Genomic DNA, 13,338 nt, shown 5'->3' with positions numbered 1-13,338 from the left:
GACCATCTGACATCTTGGGCACGAGACCGGGCCTGTCGATGAAAATTTTGACAGTCTCAAAGGAGAGTAATAGGCCCTGTGAATAGTGAAGATGTGATTACGACGTAGCCACGCTGGCTTCACCAGGTCCCACAGTGCTTCGCATGAAGCTAACCAAAGCTCCTCCAAGTCAACATCCGGCAATGCGTCGGCCCATAGTGTTACTGGGAGGCAGAAGTTACCATCTATTTCCTCCATTATCTTCTTGCACCACAAAGAAACTTCTTTTTTTGCAGGGGGGCTGTCTAGCAGACGCGTTACTAAATCGCTGATGGCTCCAATAGGTAATCTGCTATTTCGGGATGTCTGTGTATTATATGCTTGGGACCAGCTTGAGATTTGTATAAATTTAAATCTGGACAAATTTGGCCCCACCTTATTTATTAAGTAGTCCCAAGGCAGTAGTATACCGTCCATGAACAAATCACCCCAGGTGTTGATGCCTGCTACTCTTAATGGTTGGGTTAAAGTGTCTTCTGCCCAAGCTGGGGGAGATGGTAAATCCCATATTGGAGTTCTCTCTGAATAATAACCTAGTTTAATTGCCTGCCTCATTCTGTACCATGTAGTAGCTATCCCCTTTAAGATCTTTAGTTTTATTTTTTTTTTAAATTTTGGGTCTCCAAATTTAAACAAGAAGCTGCTCTGTCCGATACCCTCTGAGTTTAATAACATAGAGAAAAAACGACGATTGTCAAAAATTAGCTGAAAAATGGAGTAGCAAAACCGGTTTCAATATAACTCCCAAACAAATATCATGCTCCTTATCTAATATTAATAATTTTGTACGATCGTCCAGTTTAAGGTTACAGCAGTTTCGAACAACATGCATGCTATACTATACACCGGAATAGATCTCTAAGTGGTCCCTTAATAACATTCAAGGCGATCGTACCAAATGTCCTAAATGCCTCGCTTATGCAGCAGACTTAGGACACATGCTGTTCTCCTGCCCAACTTTAAAAGATTTCTGGGGGGAAATACTCAAAGTTTTGGAAGTCAAGAAAATCTTCTTACCTTCTCTCACAATACCAATAGTCCTACTCGACATCCATCCTGTTTCCCTTCCTCAATCTACCTTGATAACTATCCTTATTTCCTGCACCAAACTCACACTGGCTAGAGCCTGGATATGTCCTAAACCCCCTAGCATCTGGGAATGGTGGTCACTAATCAACAAAATTCACTCTATGGAGTTAGGGCTCGCAAAACTAAGAGGAGTTCGCTCATTAAAAAAATTCGAGAAAATCTGGGGTAATTTTCTTTCTGATGACTCTTTGGTTATTTAACTTTTTCCTTTTGGTGGATATCTATTTTGTTGCTGCAGATAATTATGTTTTTACTGTTTTTGCTCTCAATATGAATAATTGAATTATGTTGCAAATATGGTCCAAGTGGAAAACGAAATATATCTCTGTTAGGGAACAAGCTACATTTATTTAGTAAATAACTGTTTTATTTTTTTATTTTTATTTTTTATTATTTTATTATATGTACACAGTCATGTCCTCCTAACTAATTTGTCAATAAAAACATCTTTAAAAAAAAAGAAATGGTCTAAATTTGTAGCGAGAGAAAGAAAAGTGAATAGACTCCTGAATGTTGAAAGAATAAGCAGCAATTTGTCGGAAGACAGGGCCTGACATTTAACCTCTGCCTTTGAATGCTTAGTAAATGTGGCAAGATGGAAGCAACATTTAAAGGCATCTTTATTGATATTTCACCTTCGGAACTCCAGTATGCTTATTTTGGGGGTGAAGCAACACCTCACCCCCACACCCTTACTTCCAGCGTCTATAAAATAGAAATATAGACATGTGGTTGTTTGGTGACAAGCGAACCTTCATAACGAGGATGTGTGGGGGTTAGGGCTAGGAGGAAGAAGGATCACCCGGATTGACAACTGGGAGTCTGAGGACTTTGTTGTATTCCTAAAATGAGAATATGTTAGGTGCTGTTTGTTCTCTGGTGCTAACACACTAAAACAGAGCAGGTCACCTTCTTTGCATGGATACGATAAGCTGTAAATATAACTGGTGCTGCCTTTTCCCATATGGAAGACTGTGCATTTTTACATTGTGCAAACTTGACCCGAAGGTATTGGAGCGCTTTACAGGAGCACCTGGTACAGATCACAAGGACACGTTCATTTTTTTCTAGACATGGGGGGATGTAATAAGTGATATGTCCAGAATCACAAGTGGTTGTGCCGACGCAGAGACTCAAACTTCGTTCCCTAGCTCAAAAGTCGGCCATTCTAGTCACATCACCTCCTTTGTAGCAAGGCGAGAAAAGAAAGTGATTTGCAAATGTATGTTTCTCCTTCCTGAGAAGCCAGTGGTAGGAGAAGATGTGACATAACAACCAGAGCTGCTGAGTATGCTCATACTGGGAATTGTTACTGTCCATGGCAACTGGCCTTAAACCTGGTCCCAGGATAATTCTTTCAGGTCCTGGGAGGAACTGGCTTGGCAGTTTGGGCTAGGGTTCCCATGAGGAGCAGGGTTAAGACTGATTACCATATGGCTGGGTCCAAATTGGGATGGCATGGTAAGCAAATGAATCATGGAATAAACCTAGATCTTTGTGATTAGGTTGAATGTTTGCATTGTTCAGCATTCTGTCCATCATTTGCTCCTTTTGCTTTTGTCGCCCTATGTGGGAAGGGTATGCCCAGACATGGGTCCCGTGCTCACTGCGCCACTGGATTCAAACTAGCCGGGCTGATGAGGGGTGATGCCTCAAAGCCAGTTCTAGGATGCTTGGTTCCAGTCCAGGGAGGACCTGGCTAGGCAGTTTGGTCTGGACAGTTCCTACGAGGAGCAGGGTCAAGACTGATTGGAATATGGCTAGGTCCAATCTGGGGCAGTGTGGTGAGAAAAAGAACAATGGATTAAACCAAGCTCTTTGTGACTGGGGGGAAAAATGTTTGCATTGTTCAGCATTCCATTAATCATTTTCTCCTTTTGCTTTTGTTACCCTAAGTGGGAAGGGTATGCTGAGACCTGAGTCCGGTGCTCACTGCACCACTGGATTCAAGCTAGCCTGGCTGAAGAGGGGTGATGCCCCGAAACCAGTCCTAGGATGCTTGTTTACAGTCCAGGAAGGATATGACTTGGCAGCTCGAGATGGACTTTTACCATGAAGAACAGGGTCAAGACGGATTTGCATATGTCTGGGTCCTCACTGGGGTGGCGTGATGAGCAAAAAAACGATGGATTAAAACCAGATCTTCATGACTGGGGGTAAATGTTTGCATTGGTCAGCATTCAGTCTATCATTTGTTCCTTTTGCGTAACCCAGTCCACACCCCCATATAAAAATCAATCAGGTCTTCTTTTACTAGTATGAACGCCTCTTTGATAAGGATAATCCGCAAACAGCAGACATGGGGACCTGGTTTCATTTGGATGCCACCCTCCTAACCTTGCCACCTTCTTTTTATGCTGCACCTCTTGGTGAAGCTATCACCCGAGTTTGAAGTCTTGTTGCTAATTAAAAGAGTTGCTTTTGGGAAAACCTGCCTCGTATGGCCTCCCCATTGAGTTTTATGCCACATAAGTGGACCTTTTAGCCCAAGGGTTAGTGGTTATGTAAAATGAGGATTATGTGAGCCAATAACTCCCCTTACCCTCACTCCCACCTCAGGAAGCACAAATGGCCTCTCTCTACATAACCAGGATAGGTCCAGGGAGGTGGTCTTATTGTTTTGGCCTCCATCAAGGGAAACATCCTTTACCATGCAGTCTGCCTTTACAATGTAGTCACTAAGCCAAATGCAACATAACCACACATTCCTTTACCACACAGTCTTAACAACAACCTGCCTTTACAACTCAGTCACTACTATGACTGCGAAGTTACCACACATTCCTTTACCACACAGTCTTGAAAATGACCAGACTTTACAACGCAGTCACAACCTTGATTGTGACATTTACCATGCAAGTCATTACGCCAACTTACTTTAGGGAATGCAGTTTTGGACTGGTGATGGATATTAAGTTCAACACCTTGCCTACCGAAAAACCCACTGTAGTTGGAAAAGTAATTTATACTATTTCAAAGTCCAGCACCCCCCTAAGGTATGTCGTTGTAATGACTTGTGTGAAAAGAAATGTGTGGTTATGACACAGTTGGGGTTGTGACTGCTTTGTAAAGGCATGTTTAGTTCTGTCATACATCCCCATATCAATGCTGAATGTGATTATAAAATGCTAATTCAAGCTTGGATTCCAGGATGCTCTTGTATGTGCCTCAGTTCATCCATTAAAAAACAATCTGGATTAATTCCTGGTAGAAACAATGTGATGAAAATACAGAGGGCTATAGACATACTGCACTGCTCTGTGAATGCTCACTCCAATGCCTTAATTCTCTCAATTGACATCAAACAATTGTTTGATTTGCTTAACTTGCACTATCGATACTCTGTGATGTTTATGTATTGGAGATTTGTATAGCGCGCAAATACTCTAGGGTGTCTCGGTGCTTATAGACTACGAATCAAGATAGGGGGGGCGCTTGAGCACAAGTTATTGATTCAAAAGCCAGGTTTTTAATTGTTTCCTGAAAACAATTAGTGTCGGGCTGGTTTTGATGGGGAGAGGAAGAGAGTTCCAGAGCCTGGCAGTGGCGACTAGGAAGCGCCTATCTCCCCAGGAGGATTTTTTGGTGCGTGGTACCAGTAGGAGGTGGGCTAAAGAGGAGCGGAGGGGTCTATTGGGAGTGTAACTGGAGAAAGCTTTTTTTAAGAAAAGGGGTCCTGAATTGTTGATGGCTTTGTAAGCGATGCAAAGTGCTTTGAACTTGGTCCGGCTTCTGATCGGAAGCCAGTGAAGTTGGTGTATGGCAGATGTGATGGATTTGAATTTGGGGATGCCGAGTAGAATTCTGGCTGCCGCGTTTTGGACTGACTGAAGTTTGTTGAGGACCTTTTCTTGGGCATTAAGCAGGAGGCCGTTACAGTAATCAGTTTTAAAAAAGACAAGAGTGGTGATGAGAGTTTTACCAGCTGATACTTGGAGGTAAGGAAGTAATTTCTTAATTTTCCTTAAGATGTGAAAAGAGGAGGAGACAACGACATTTACATGATGGTGGAACAGGAGTTTATCATTGAATAAAACCCCAAGGTGTCTGACCTTGGTGACGGGTTCTGGCATAGGACCTATTTCGTTGGGCCACCAGGTGGGGGACCACCCGGGTGTGATGTTCCCAAAAGTCATTACCTCGGTTTTACTTGAATTTAACTTTAAGCAGTTGCTCGTCATTCAAGATCTGATGGCTAGCATACCCTCCTGGAATCTGGCCGCAACCGCTATTCCGTCCTTGTGAACTGCCAGCACCAGTTGGGTGTCGTCAGCGTAGGAGGTTAAACTCAACCCGTGCGATTTGATGATCCTCGCTAAGTGTGAAACATATATGTTGAATAGGACGAGGATCCTTGGGGCACCCCGCATGGGAGAGTAAAGACAGGTGAGTAGAAGGCACCTAGCTTCACTGTTTGAGTACGGTTGGAGAGAAATGAGGCAAGGAGGTCCTTGGCTGAGTGGTTGATCCCTAGGGTAGAGACACAGTCGATCAGAGTGGAATGATCCACCGTGTCAAAGGCAGCGGATAAATCCAAAAGTATGAGGACCGCCGCCCCGCCTTGGTCTAGAATCATCCTAATCTCATCGGTGGCCTTTATCAGGGCCGTTTCTGTTCCATGACCCTGTCTGAATCCGAATTGGGTATTGTCCAAGAGGTGGTTTTGATTGATAAATTCCGACAGCTGTTTATTCATTAGATTTTTGAAAATCTTAGCGGGGAACGGAAGGCAGGCGATGGATCTGTAGTTGACTGAAGCTGTAGGGTCGAGGGACGTTTTTTTCAGCCGGGGTTTGATAACTGTTTTTTCCACACAGAGGGGTAGGAGCCTGTGAGGAACATGGAGTTACATATATTGGTGAGAGAAGGGGTTATGAGATCCGGGATGAGTTTAAGGATGGAAGGCGGGCAAGGGTCTAGGGGGGATCTTGATCTGATAGAGGCGATTAATTGGCTGATCTGTTCAGGAGAAACCTGCTGAAAGTTGGAGAATGTAGTGATTGTGGGGGTGGTGGGGGGTCCTGGTTGGTGAGATCAGAGTGAATGTGCGAAGTGAATGCCGAATATATGGTTGTGACCTTGTTTGCAAAACAATCAGCTAGAGAGTTTTAGAGATCTTGTGAAGCATCCGAGGAGGGGCAGGTGGGGAGATTCAAAAGAGTGTTGACTACCTGGAATAGCTTTTTTGAGGAATTTTGAGCCGATTCAATTTGGGATAAGTAGAAGGAACTCTTTTGTATTATGATAGAATGCTTGTATATGGCCAGGGCATCCTTATAAGTTTCTTTGTCCTGGGGGTTATATTGTCTGCGCCAGTGTCTCTCTAAATTTATACAGTGTTGTCTCAGTAGTCTAAGGTCTTCCGTAAACCAAGGGGAGGATGGAGTGGTTCGATTAGGGAAGATTTGTTTGGGCGGTGCTAGAGAGTTAAAGGCGTCATGTAGCCAGTCCAGGTAGTTATTGGATGCTGTGCTGGGGTTGGGGGTGAGCTCATCAAGGGAGTTAGAGAGAATAGCCAAGTAAGGGAATAGCCATGCTTTTCCAGGCTCGGGTAAGCTTGGGCGTGCGGGACTTGGATTGCGGGGGGTTAGGGTTACAGGACTTGATGGTGAAGAGTACTGCGGCGTGATGAAGCGGTGCCCCTGGAGGAGGGATTCCTTAAATGGAGACAATTGCTTTTATGGTAACCCTACTGCCTGACTGCATACTGGGGTCCTTGAATCGCATGTAAATGTGGTGCAGATGGTACAAGACAAAGTGGTCCCTTATCTCTGCTCTTGTTCATATACTAGTGGAACTTCTGGCAGCTATGTTACAATAGGGAATTGTGTAAGAGGGGATATTAATGACCTCATCAAACATACATTACACCTTCCTTTGCATGGACAATATGTGGATATACATTAAAGACGTGACGATCTGCTGTTTACATGCCATGAAGGTTCTGGATAGATTTGGTCTGCTGTCTGGAATTTCAGTGAATTGGGGCAAATCTAGCTCTTTCCCTGTGCATGCCCAGACCCCATTGTGGAGCCTCTGCACATATAATGCTCTGTGTGAGCCCACCATCCTCAGATACTTGGGGTTCCAATTGAATCAATCCGATGAGGACATCTTGGATGGAAAATTCTGTCTGGCGATAAGAGCATTTCACAGCAGTGTGCAGTTCTGGGGATCACTCCCCTTATCTGTCAATTGTAGCATAGCAGTTACTAAATTGATGACGGAGGCATTAATTTGTTTCTGTTCTTCATAGCAAATGGCGCCATTAGTACTGGGTGACTGTCCACTCAACTCTGGAGTACTCGGATCTTTGTGACGATTGATGTCACACACAAGGCCGCTCGACGGGAAACAGCCTTAACAACGCATGTGCTAAAATGAATGCCTTTACAAAGTGGATGTCACAACGACTGAGTTGCTAAAACGTGAACCATTACATCGCAAGACGTGCTGCAGGGGGTGCGCTAGTGTTGGATTTACAATCCCACACCTTCCCTGCTGTTACACAAACTTGAGTAGGAATAGCAAATAATGCTATTCCTAAGTCCAGCGCGCCCATTACAGCAAGTTGTTGTAATGACTTGCGATGTAATGGTTTGCTTGGTAACACTATTGCAACATCATACGTTCCGCTCGACTCGCCACAGCGGCGTGAAGTACAGGTCACAGGTGTGCTTTGACTCCGTCTGGCTCTGGCTCACCGAGAGGGGGAGAGGGAGGGACAGGCTGGCTGAGCAGCCCAGCAATGGCAGAAATAGCCAATCGCATGGCTTGACAATAACCCATTAAAGTGATGGGTCATGCTACATGGGCAGAGCATCCTACCCCGCGATGTCATTAGCACAACTCTGCACCAGATTCCTAGACTAGGTCCAGCAACTGCATTACTCACCCAATACAGACGCTGCTCCCTTGCTGTTACACAGCATGACCGCAGTGGAAGGATTGGCTTGAGTGGGCAAACTTACTGCTCATTAGGAGACTGTGGGTCTGTGGCTTTAAGCAACCCCCATTTACTAATGTGCAGTAGAGAGAGGCCTCTATTGCGCATGTCAGGCTGGCCAGAAATAGGCAGCTGTCCAATCCGACATGCACACTTTGTGGCCTTCTTTCCATGCACTGCTACGCATGTGTGACTGTCTATCAAATTGAAGCCCTGCTCTCATTCCCTTCAGAGCACCAATCATGTCCCCAGCTGAAAGGCTGAATTGTGGCTGTGCTAATTGGAATACTGATGATTGCAGTTTTCTTTTAAAGTGTGTACTTACTATCAATACTCTGTACAGTATATTCACATAATAGGGGGCTCAAAATATCAGTATATCAATGGGTCAACGCCCCAGTGCCCTAAGACATCAACTGCCCCTAGTGGTTATATCAGGTACAGATGTGAGGTTCAGTCAGGTTTGGATGAGGAAGAGGATGTCCAGTGGGTTGTTGTGTAGCAGGTCAGAGATCTCTGTAGAGTGTTTGGTGAGTGAGCGGGTGTTGAGGAGAAGGCATGTGAGTTTGGAGTGTTGTGTGGGTAGATGGGTTGTTGGGTACAGTTGGTGTGGTGACTGTTGGGTGTGAATAAGTGCATGAAAACATGCAGGAAGTGCAGGAGAGTGCTCCCTTGGTGTTGTATGGTGTGGTGAAACAGCAGCGTGGTGAGCCGCGGCCAAGGTTGATGGTCCTGAGGGTCACAGCAGGAAGGGGTGGGAGAAGGTCCAGTGTTCCTGGTACAGTCCAGGTGCAGACGGGCACGGATTGGCTCACATGTGACGTGCCTCCGGCGCACTGGTGGTGAGCCTGCTACACATCTATGCTGTGTCTGACATCAAGCAGGTCCTGGGTGGTGGGAGAAGTGATACCACTTCCTGTGCAGATGGATGATGGGAAATCTAGTGATGCCAGTTCCTGTGCTGATGGATGATGGGAAACCTAGCATTACTTAACATGTTGTGCTTTGCTTTCAAGCGGGGAAGCATGAAGAGTAGATGCGATGAGCTCCCCTTGGCCCTGGGATCTCCTTATTCACCTTTCCTCTCATATCCAGAGTGTTGGCCAAAATCAGGGAGGCACAGGCGACTGTTATGCTGGTGGTTCCTGCATGGACTCATCATCGCTGGTTTCACTATTCAATCAGTTATCAGCCTATCCTCCTTTGATTTTTCCTCTGAGTCCTTCTCTCAAGTTTACAGATTTTCCAGAGAAATTCCTGCTTCACCTCTCTCTGGGGTCTGGGGTTTGAGAGGCAGAGATTAGAGGCCTGTGCTATTTCCCCTGCCAGACCTCTCTATTCAAAAATCCAGGAAGAGCAGTATGCTCAGGATTTAGGAGAGACACTGGAAATATTACTCAAGCTGGTGTTCTAATAAAAATATTCAGCAAGGGATTTGTTAGGGGGAAGATATCAGAATTTCTAAGGGACGTTTTTTGCTGGGTCTGCAGCTTCCACTATTCACAGCCAGTGGGCAGCCATAAAAGCAATCAGAGGTCCCAGTTTATTTCCTTAGCCTAACTACTCAAAAGTCTTTTCCTCAGAAGATCAATGGTTCACTCCCTGTCCCTTGTTGGGCACTCCCCATTGGTTCCGAAGATGCTACCAGCAACTCAATTTGAGGCTTTATCTACCATTCAATTAAGGATTTTGACCAGTTTGATTCATGAGAAGCCCGACTACTCAAAAGTCTTTTCCTAAGAAGGTCAGTGGTTCACTCCCCTGACTCTTCTTGGACACTCCCACCTGGTTGTGAACATGCTACCAGTGACTCCATTTGAGTCTTTATCTACCATTCAACTAAGGTTTTTGGCCTAAAAGGTGTATTTTTCTTGTAGCAATGACCCCTGGTAGAAAGCTGGACTAGATCGGGGCTCTTTTATGCCATTGGCCCTTTATTCATTTCTTTTCTGACAAGGTAGTTTTATCTTAAAACCAGACCCTAAGTTCTTTCCTAAGATTTCAACCTTTACATTTTCCCAAGATATTGTATTGCCCACCTTTTCCCCCCACTCCTTTTTCCAATCAGGACATTTGGTTGCACTCCTTAGACCTCCATAGGGCCTTGTCCATATATCTAGAGAGAACTGTCACTTTTAGGCAAGCTGATGTTCTTTTTGTGACTTTGGGCCATGTCAACAAAGGCCATCATCCCACGACTGGGCCCTTAAGTTGTTGGGTTTTAACTTTTATTTCTTTGGCCTACCATAAAGCAGGGGTGTCTCTGCCTCAGGAAATTAATAGTTATTCCACTAAAGGCATTGTACTGATGCTGCATGGGCAATTCCCCTCACTTTCTTTTTACACTGTCGATTAAGAATAAGCCTGTTTGTCCCTTTTTCTTTGGAACAGCGGTTCTATCTGCAGTATATTAAAATATGTGTTAATAATGTTCACTTGCCTCTACACTTCTCTGTTGTGTTTTAGTCTTTATTCGAAATGTTTTGGTTTCAAGGAGGACTTGGGTATACGATCTATGTGTAAGGACTAAGATGAGGAAGATGCAGTAGGTAGATAATGACTTAGGGCCAAATATACATAGGCTTTATTGTGTGATTTCCTAATAGCAAACTTTTGAGATTCACTGACATACACCTATGTACTGATGTGTCTTTGATAGCAATAAATTGGGACCCCCTCTATTGAATTCTTTTGGCCAGGGAAAAGAGAGGACAATATAAACAAAACCAAGAGAAGTTCCCCTATGACCTTATGCTTTCATATCCGACATAGTTCAAAATAGATTTCACAGTAAAAGAGTCCTTCTAGTCACCACAGATAGCATGGATTTATATCATTTTCATTATTTTCTTTTTTTTATACAAACAGACTTATTTCTTTTTTCTTTTTTGTTGGATTCTTTCACCATATCATAAGTTATTTTTCAAATGTTATAAACATTTAAAAATACAATACATTATTCACATATCAAAAACTAGACAAGTCCTTTGAAAAAACCCTGCTAACCACACATACAACAACAAACACTCTCTATTCATACATACTCCATAGCATCCTCCACTCAACAGCCAATACATCCATTCATTTCTGTGTTTGAGGTAGTCCAGATGATATAGGTGACTTAATATGCCAGGTCAACGTGTTTCGGTGGGTTAGTACCACCTTCCTCAGGACCAACAGAATTTTTCCTCTAATTCTTGTGGGTACAGGGTATCTGTAATAGTAAATGCAAATTCATGTATCTGTGACTAATTACTAAACAAACAGGACAATAAATTTACTAGACAATATGTTTATTTGAAATTATTTTCGATTGCCTAAAATGCACAATATGCACCCGCCTATCACTCAGCCGAGGAAGTCGCAGCGTGCATTAAATTTATACTCAGAGCCGATTTCTATCAAGTTTTGACTAGGAGATTTTAAAGGATCATTTATCAAGAATACAAACCAAGGATCGTTACATTAAAAGAGGTTTGTTTCTTCACAGTATAATGGAAATCATTAACGGAGTATCCAAATTTAAGCAGCGAAAGAGCCTTGTAAAGGGATTTCTCAGTGAATATGCAAATTTTGAGTGTTACACAGACATTTTTATATACCTTTTTTGTCTGGAAACTGATAATGAGTAAAGATACGGGCATGGCTTGAAAAAATCAGTCAGATAAATGAGTTGTTTGTCACCTGCATCCTAGAAAACATGTGTTTTATCATGTCAGTTAACTACATATGGCATAATAGGTTTTCCTGGTCAGTCGAAAATAGTAGGGATATTACCTTGTTTGTGACAGCCGATGCATAAAGTTTCGGATTCAAACACTATTATTGAGTTTTCCTTGCATAAGGGCAAGTCCTTATTACCTAGAATCAAGTATAGTTGTATATTTAATCAAATATGTCTTTAATGCAAAGCTATTTGCGCAATATTATGACAATTTCCTGTTCATACTAACCTTATCTAAAGACCATTAGATATCTTGGCAAGATAGCAGGGGCGTTGTGGCTTTCTCAGGTAGTATCCTTGGTTATAACTGCAGTACTGCAATGTTTAAATATAACAGTCATACTCGTGCAGAATCCCATTTCAGATAAGCTTATTTTAGTTAGAAACCACTATACAAACCTTTTTAGATAATAAAACGTTCTTTCAGGTTTACTTTTCCTATCTTGTTCCTCTGGTTGTTTGGCTAAAAGATAAGATAAATTGATTAACTATTAGGATAGTACATTATAGGGTAAATTAGAACACCATGCTAGATTCGGTATCCCGAAGCTTCTAATTTAAACGGCCTTGTTGCATGCAACCCCATTACCGGTGTAAAAAGTCCACGATACGTTGCAGATACCCCATTTCCTATGTAGCCTCGTAAATCATGTAATACATCTACACTCGATCTGCTCTCCAAAGTCTCTAAATCAAAGTGCCCTATTCAATATTAGACGTGCGTGGCTGAATTCCAACCCATCGAATCCTGGGAGAGTACTTACTCTAAAATCCTCTTAGATTTCTTGAACGAGTCGTCATGCTCAAAACCGCCCCGCACCACCATCAGACATATCGTCCCAATGTTGCTTCTTTTAAAGGCAGCTAATTGTTACGAGTGCTGCCTTTAACCCGGAAATAGAATGTGTGATCTCCTCGTGTAACTATACCTTTTTGGTTTTGCGGGCGTCATTGAATAATTGGAATTTTACTATGTTCTAATCCCAGTCATTAATAAAAATATGTCGTACACTGCATGAATTTATTTCGAGAGTATACCCATATTTAAATCGCACCGGGCATCGGTATGACCCGGAAGTTAAAAGTATCCCACATGAGTACTGTCCTCTTTAATCACAGCTCGGGCGCCATTTGTAAAGGGAGTTTAGTTTAATCTACTTTGGATTGACTAGAAAAAGCCCTTTTAAGTCACATATAACTCCGAGCGCCATCTGTAACGGGAGTTTATCCTAATGTGCTCTGGATTTAAATTGCACTGAGCATCGGTGTAACTCTAAAGTTTAAAAATTGTTACACACGAATGCTTTCCTTTCTATTTACAACCTGGGCGCCATTTGTAAAAGGAGCTTAATTTGGTCTACTTAGGACTGACTAGAAGGATCCCTTTAGGTCTCATGCCAGGTGAAATTTTGGGCGCTTATCTGTAAAAGAGGAGGTATATAAATCTGCTCTGGACTAACTGGAAAGATCACTTTGGTTCCTATATCAGGTATAAGGTATTTGCATGTATACAATCAACAACTGCATAAAATTCTCGCCA

The 13,338-nt window shown here is 43.0% G+C and overlaps 1 long non-coding RNA gene across 2 annotated transcripts in view; it reads right to left on the bottom strand.

Annotated features, from left to right (window-relative positions):
* LOC144784924 (uncharacterized) overlaps window positions 1–12,700 on the bottom strand; it is a 126,855-nt gene extending 114,155 nt beyond the window's left edge. For both annotated transcript variants that reach the window (XR_013601718.1, XR_013601719.1), the window contains exons 1-4: window positions 12,563–12,700; window positions 12,198–12,261; window positions 12,028–12,113; window positions 11,852–11,935 (exon numbers count right to left, since the gene is read on the bottom strand). This is a non-coding gene — a long non-coding RNA (uncharacterized LOC144784924). The remainder of the gene's footprint in view (window positions 1–11,851; window positions 11,936–12,027; window positions 12,114–12,197; window positions 12,262–12,562) is intronic.
* Between the last annotated feature and the right edge of the window lie 638 nt (window positions 12,701–13,338).

The sequence above is a fragment of the Lissotriton helveticus genome, chromosome 10 (assembly GCF_964261635.1).
Source record: "Lissotriton helveticus chromosome 10, aLisHel1.1, whole genome shotgun sequence".
Lineage (NCBI taxonomy): Eukaryota > Metazoa > Chordata > Amphibia > Caudata > Salamandridae > Lissotriton > Lissotriton helveticus.
Note: the sequence above shows the minus strand (reverse complement) of the source record. Positions and strands in the feature narration are given on the sequence as shown.